Here is a 7,096-nt window from a genome sequence, read left to right as displayed (position 1 = left end):
TGAGAGTAGACAGTCACCAGTATCTCCATACGCGTGTAATTTTACAACTGTTGTGACTTTGATTTTCAATAAAACGAGCAACTCCTTATAATATTAAAAATTATCACAAAAGCCAAAATTTGTCACATCTTTTTCTTTTCCGAACAGAAATAAATCATGAAACTTAATTACTATAGTTTTAAATACATTCTTTTATTTACTTGCTAAATGACATGAATTTTTCAGAATTATTTTCCACTTTATTTTTAATTTGAAGATCTGTCATTTCTTAAACTCACTACCGGATGGATCACTGGTATGGAATTGGCATTTAATTTAACTAATAACTCATTGATAATTAAGTTTTGAAAAATATTAAAATAGTATATTGTCATCGAGAATATTCAAGTGTACAAAATTTTAGCTGTCAGGTATATAAAGATATTAGTAAAAAAAAATACAATATTCCATCTTTACAAACATGAAACAATTCAAACTTAATAAAAGCGTTTAAACGAAAATATCTATCTCGTGTTCTCATAGACAGTTACAAAAGAAAGTAAATAAAGAAGTAAGATGAAATAATATAAAATAAGAAGATGTCGATGCTGCATAAAAAAGCAAAATAAATTAAGAAGACGTCGGCAATGCATAAAAATAAATTTAATCCATGGTAGTTATTTTTTAAATAAAAATTAAAATCAAGATTACGTTATTAATCAATTAACTTTTTTTTTTTTTTACTTTTTTCTGCTATAAATTTTTAAAAAAATGTCTTTAAAATTTTCATCATTGTATAAAAATGGCGGAAAAATTTTTATCAAAAAACTGAAGGTCAAAATCAAAATCATAAAATCAGGAAACTCTAATATAAATGAATTGCTAACTACAGAAAGAGAACAAATTGCTTGGCATTTGACATCAAACAGGAGATGGTCTAATGTTATGCCGGGTTTACACTCGGCCAGTTATAAGACGGCAAATAGGCAGCGCATGCGTAGAGAGGGACTGATTTATGTTTGCCACAACTTCATGAGATAGATTCATTCTTAGCTACAAATTGCCGTTATGGCGTCCCTGAATTTTCCTTTTTCGTTGTGTATCGTATTAAAAAGATGGATATTTGCACAAAGAAACATGATAAAATAAATTTAATTTGGAAAACTAAAGAAAACAAATGGCAAATAAAATGAAAAAAAACACAACCTCGCATCAGAAAGAACAAAAAATGTCGGAATTAATCTTCGATATTTGATCAATTCTTTCACGCCAAAAAAACCGCCAAATTCTACAAACGCATGCTCAGTAAGAAAAAATACAATAGTTATCTCGTCGGATAGATACAACTGAACATCATTTTTCAGCCTCTTTACGCATGCGCTGCCTACTTGCCATCTTATAATTGGTCGTGTGTAAACTTGACATTATGCTATGGCATACAGCTTTTTTTCTTTCTATAAGATGCACAATGGACCCTGAATTTATATTGAATACGGTGTTTTTGCATATATTATTTAAAAATGAATTTTCTATCACTGGTAAACATGTACCGTCTTGCGAAGTCGAGATTTACTATTTAGTTTAAAACAAACACATTCTCACAAGTGTAACATGAATTCTGATTTTTAAAACAATAAACCTATCTTCAAAATATTCTTAAAATGGAATCCTAATATACCGCATTTAAAATGATTAAAAAATATGAATAATCTGAAATGGACTTCTACCTTTCACAAAATCATTACAAAATTAGAAAATAATTAGAAAAATAATTTCAATAGTTATAAACAATTTAGTTCAATAATTAGAAAAATAATTTTAAAATATTTCGAAATGCAGCTAATATTGTAAGAATTTAAGAATTAATCCTTATTTTGAGTAAATTGTTCATTTGTCACTAAAATTAAAGTGAGAATAAAGTGAAATAAAATTTGGAATCCCTTTTTATTTAAAAAATAATTCTATGTTGATGAAAAAATATCAATAGCAATATTTTAGTTATTCCAAGTAAGATTTCTTTTTTGTACATGCAGTTGTTTTAAGAATAAAATATATTGCTTATAATTATTACCAACAAGCTTATTTACCCCGAATATTGATGGCCGTTAAACTATTATTGTACAATGCACAATTATTAAAAATCCACGTTTATTGTTGAAGAAAAAAAGGAATTTAATAAATTTTTTTAATTTAATGAAACGGAATTAATTGGAAATATACAAGAAAACAAATATATTTTTCTGATGCAAAAACTTAAACATAAAAACAGTTCGAGTTATTTATTTTTTAAGCAAATCTTTTTACTTCGAGAATTCGTTGCCATTTTATCTTACACTTATAAATGCACATAAAGTTCTAAATTTCTACTTTGAAAATTTTTAACAAAAGTACAATTTTTTTATATAAAATAATTCATGTATGTATAATATGAAGTGCAAGGTTATGTAGTGAATAGCTTAAAAGCCAGTTAACAGCTACGCTACCCCAGAAATTGCTTTTGTATCGTGGTCATGTTACTCGGCTGCGATCCATAAGGTCCCAAGTTCTATCCCCGCTCATACCAATTCGCCACATTGGTGACCGCGGACGATGAACCTTCAACCTTCGTACAGCTGTTGTGGCGCCATCTACCCAGAGCAAACAAAAGTCGTCAGACTCACTTGACGCAGCAATAGCATCAGCAACCAGTCACCCACACTCGCCATAACGCTTGACGCTACTCAAATGGGTAAAGGCGCATTGGAATCAACAACTAATACATCACCACTCAACAGCCATATCGTTCGTCTCACCTCCGACTTACTGGAGGCAGAGTCTGTAGTTAATCGCTAATAAGCCAGCTAACAGCTACGATACCAGAGCAATTGCTTTTGTATCGTGATCATGTTACTCGGCTGCGAACCATAAGGTCCCAAGTTCTATCCTCGCACATCGCCAATCCGCCAAAGATACAAAAACTATTCTATAAAGAAAATCAATATGTTAAATTCAATTTACTATATCAATTAAAATATGTAATTATTTAATGGTACAAAATTTTGCTTTTCATATTTCTTTACTTGTTCGTATACAAAGTATGCAAAAAATAATAATAATATAATTGTCAAGGAATGCGAAAAAACACAAAATGCTGTCGAATCTCCACATTTTAGACCTTTCCTGAGTCCGAGAGGCACATATTTCAAATTATGTCTTTCTGTTTGTTCGTAGAAATGATAACTCAAAAGCACTTTAGATGGATGAAATTTAGTATGTGACTTTTCCAACAAATTTGTAAAATTCTGACAAATTTTGAAAGAAAGCAATTTGTCTGATTGTCCGAGTGAAAATGAAAACGATAATCACAAAACACAATGAATAAAATGGATAAAATTGGTGCTCAATTTTACCATCTAAAAGGAAGAATATTTTTACCAACTCGCGTTCTTATCAGTGTCAACCCTCTGTCTATCATGCAAACTCGATAGCTGAAAAGTACAACGCCTTAAATAAATAAATTAAATTTGGTATACAAATTAAAAATCTAAAAGAAATGGATTCTTTTCACATTTAACTCGCCTTCAAACCTCAATTTTAAATTCGTCAAAGAGTTGACGGTATTATAATTTTTACTTTCTCTAATAAGCAAATATAATGATTCAAAAACACACTAATACAGAAAAACTAAATTTGATATGTGGTCTTGTTAATAAAACTGCAGTTTTATATCAAATTTTGTTTTGTGATTTGAAAAAAGAGGCTTCCAAAATACATGCGGCATAATTATACTACGAAGAGTAAAAAGCTTATGCATAAAACTCTGATTATAAAAATCTGTTCACTAATAACGCTCACAATTTTGTCAAAGTCCTTTTTTTTTTTTTTTTTTTTTTTTTGCATAAGGTTAGAGGAATTAATACTTTTATTAACATTTTAAAGCTGATTTAAAAATGTTTAAATCACTCCCCTGGTCATAACTAACATATAAGAATATATTAAGTTAAGAATACAAAATAATTATATTTATTAAACGTGATTTAAATCCTATTCAGATACCATTTATACTTTGAAATCAAATATCTAATGTTGCATCTTTGGAGCAATAATCCGCTGTGTTTTTGAGGTGGAACTTTTATTTACGATGGTTCAATGCATTTGGAAGATATCATCTGTCAAAACTTTATGTAGAGACCTTCAGAAGTTCTTATATAACATCTGAGGGTTTCAAAACAATATGTAAACATAAAATATGATACAAAAATATAATTAATTTTTTTTAATCTTTATATTTGTAGGAGTTAAGACTTATCAAAAAATTATTCAGGAAATGTTTTTCTTTGTTTCTCTATTCGCACATCTTCACGATGTTATCCAGAACTGAATGCCTGATAATATCGTGATCATGTTGTTGAGCATTCTGGGCTAATATTGCTGTTCAGATATTATCTGAACTTCGAAATAAATTTTCGCAACTATTTCTTTTGCAGTCTTTATTCGTTTTTATAAAAATTCATGCAAATGTATTAGAAAAGTAGGTAAAATTATGAAATACAAAATTAAAATAAATAAATATGTCAGAAAATTATTCAAAAAACATCGTATTTATTCAGAAAATTCTTTTATAATACAGTTTTCTGAACAAATATCATTTATCGTTATTCTTGATTTTCTTACAAATATTCAACTGTTGGAGATGGAAAAAATTCTATTGCCTTTTCTAAAGTCTTTGTTACAATACTTTTGTACAAGGTCCTTATTCCTTTCTAGCAATGTAAATGGAAGATATCGGAAATTTGTAAAAGGCAGTTCTTCTGGATGCTTTATCCCTCTCTAATAAAGGATAAATTGTTTTCCCCAGCATTTTTCCTAGAAAATAACTTTAGATTGTTAATGAATTTAGATATTATATACAAAATGAAATAAATAAATAATTAAATTGATCTTCTGTTGAAAGTTTGGGGACTACTGCTTCATAGTATTTATTTAAAAAATACACTTCAAATTACACTAAATAATCAAACCAGTGGGAGTGGTCTCTCTCAAACTTTCTCGCATACTCTCTAATACAGATGTATTCCAAAGAATGACTTGTATGGCATTGAAGTAAGATATTCACGAAATACAAATCTTTGTGACAAAAATAAAAAATATATAATATAATATAATTTTTGTAATAATAAAATAAAAATATGTGTAATCTTAATATTAATTTTAGTATTTTTACTAATCTATCATGTCATTATTAGAAACTTTTTTCGGTGTGTTAATCCCTGGCATGTGGTTAAGCTTCTCGCTGAGTAGTTCTTTTATCAAAATAGGTTCAAAAATTGCGAAACGTTTCCTGTCGGGCATCTTTGAGCTTTGAAATTGAGCCCACAAACTGCTGCGAAAAATGCCTGTATATTTCGCAGAACCATGGGTAAATAATGCTATCTGTTAACCCAGATCTGAATGAAACCATGAATGGAAAAGAGTGGGTTGCACAGCTAAACAGACAGAAAAATGCAACCCAGCGGGAATCACGGGTTGCGCAAATTTTGCTACTTCTACGTTGCCCGTGGAAATCGCGGGATACGCAGCGAGAGGGTTAATAGTATCCAATAATTTGTGTTTTAGACGTGTTTTTCCCAATCGATTGAAACAAAAATTTGACATGAAACTACACTTGTAGCCACAAAATGTCATACCAAGTCTACTATATTTAAGTCATTCCGTTTTTGAATTTGATTCTGAAAATACAAACTGTCAGGCGGCCAACCGCTTGTCTATTTGGCTCAAATTTTGATGTACTTGCGCTATACACATTAAATCTATGTACAAAATTTTATTTATCTAGCTCTTTTCGTTTTGTAGCTAGCGTGTTAATTTAGATTTGAACATTCGGACAGACAAACTTCCTCAGAACGGAGTTGGTTCAAAATTTGACAGAAATTAACAAATTTGATTTAAAGATCGTCTTCCAAATGTCATCCCTTTAGCTCAAAGTGTTTTTTAGGTTATCTTAATGACAGACAAGCAGACAGACAGGCATTTTCCGAAAATGTGTTTTTGCGGACTCAGGGAAGTCTAACACATAGAGATCCGTCAAAATTACAATACGTCACGATTACAATACTTTCTCTATACTACGTATACGATAAAATAAAGATTATCTTTTCCATGATTGAAGAGAGATATACGGCCGTATTCACCAAACCGGTTACTAAACAACGGATCGTTCAACCCATGATCAACGACAAATCATCAACCAATGATCATTGGTATTCAAGAACGTTAGTTTTACGACTAAGCATCAAGGCAGCTTTTTCTGCCTTTTTCAACCGGAAATGCCTTTTCATTGGTCCAGATATATCACATGATTATCAGCTGATGGTTGGCTCTTTTTCATGTTTTTATTGTTATTTTGTTTCTTTCCGAAATGTGTATAAGAAATGTGGGACGATCAAGCGAAAAAAAAATGTGATGTTGTCTAGTGATAAACTCATCGATTTGCTTACATTATATTATTAAGCTTTTCGTGTGATTGTTTCTCTGACTATACATTATTAAGCAAGCATATTTTAAATTTCCACTGTATTATGTAACTAAACATTTGAGCATTTGCTGTCTTTTGAATTGAGAATATGCACATTTGCTGCGTTTCGAAGTTTTCCAATGAATTGAACTATTACAAAAGGTCTATCTGAAAATTAAATTTCTAAAAGAAATGCAGATTAACCAAAATGAGTTCATTTACATATGGAAATATTTTATATATAATAATAGAATATATACATAAACAATACAAATAACAAACTGCTGCAAACTGATTTTGAAAGTAAGGAATTCAATGTAGTTTCTTCTAAACAATGAATTTAACAAAATTTGAATTTCGAGTAAATTATCCTTAATTGTAAATTATATTTCTGAGAAATGTGACAAATATTTGAACAAGTAAAAAAAAAAAAAAAAAAAAAAAAGCATAACTTTCTTTATTTATCAATTATAAACTAGTTAAAAATTTGAAACTTGGTAGATTTTTTTTTTCAGACCTCAGCATTTTTTACAAAATATGGCTTTTTTTTTTTTTGATTTGTTAACATCCAAATTTTATTAGTTGAATTATATTACCAGCAAATCATAATATTAATCTTTGTTC

The sequence above is a fragment of the Argiope bruennichi genome, chromosome 11 (assembly GCF_947563725.1).
Source record: "Argiope bruennichi chromosome 11, qqArgBrue1.1, whole genome shotgun sequence".
Classification (NCBI taxonomy): Eukaryota; Metazoa; Arthropoda; class Arachnida; order Araneae; family Araneidae; genus Argiope; species Argiope bruennichi.
This window is presented reverse-complemented; position numbering follows the sequence as displayed.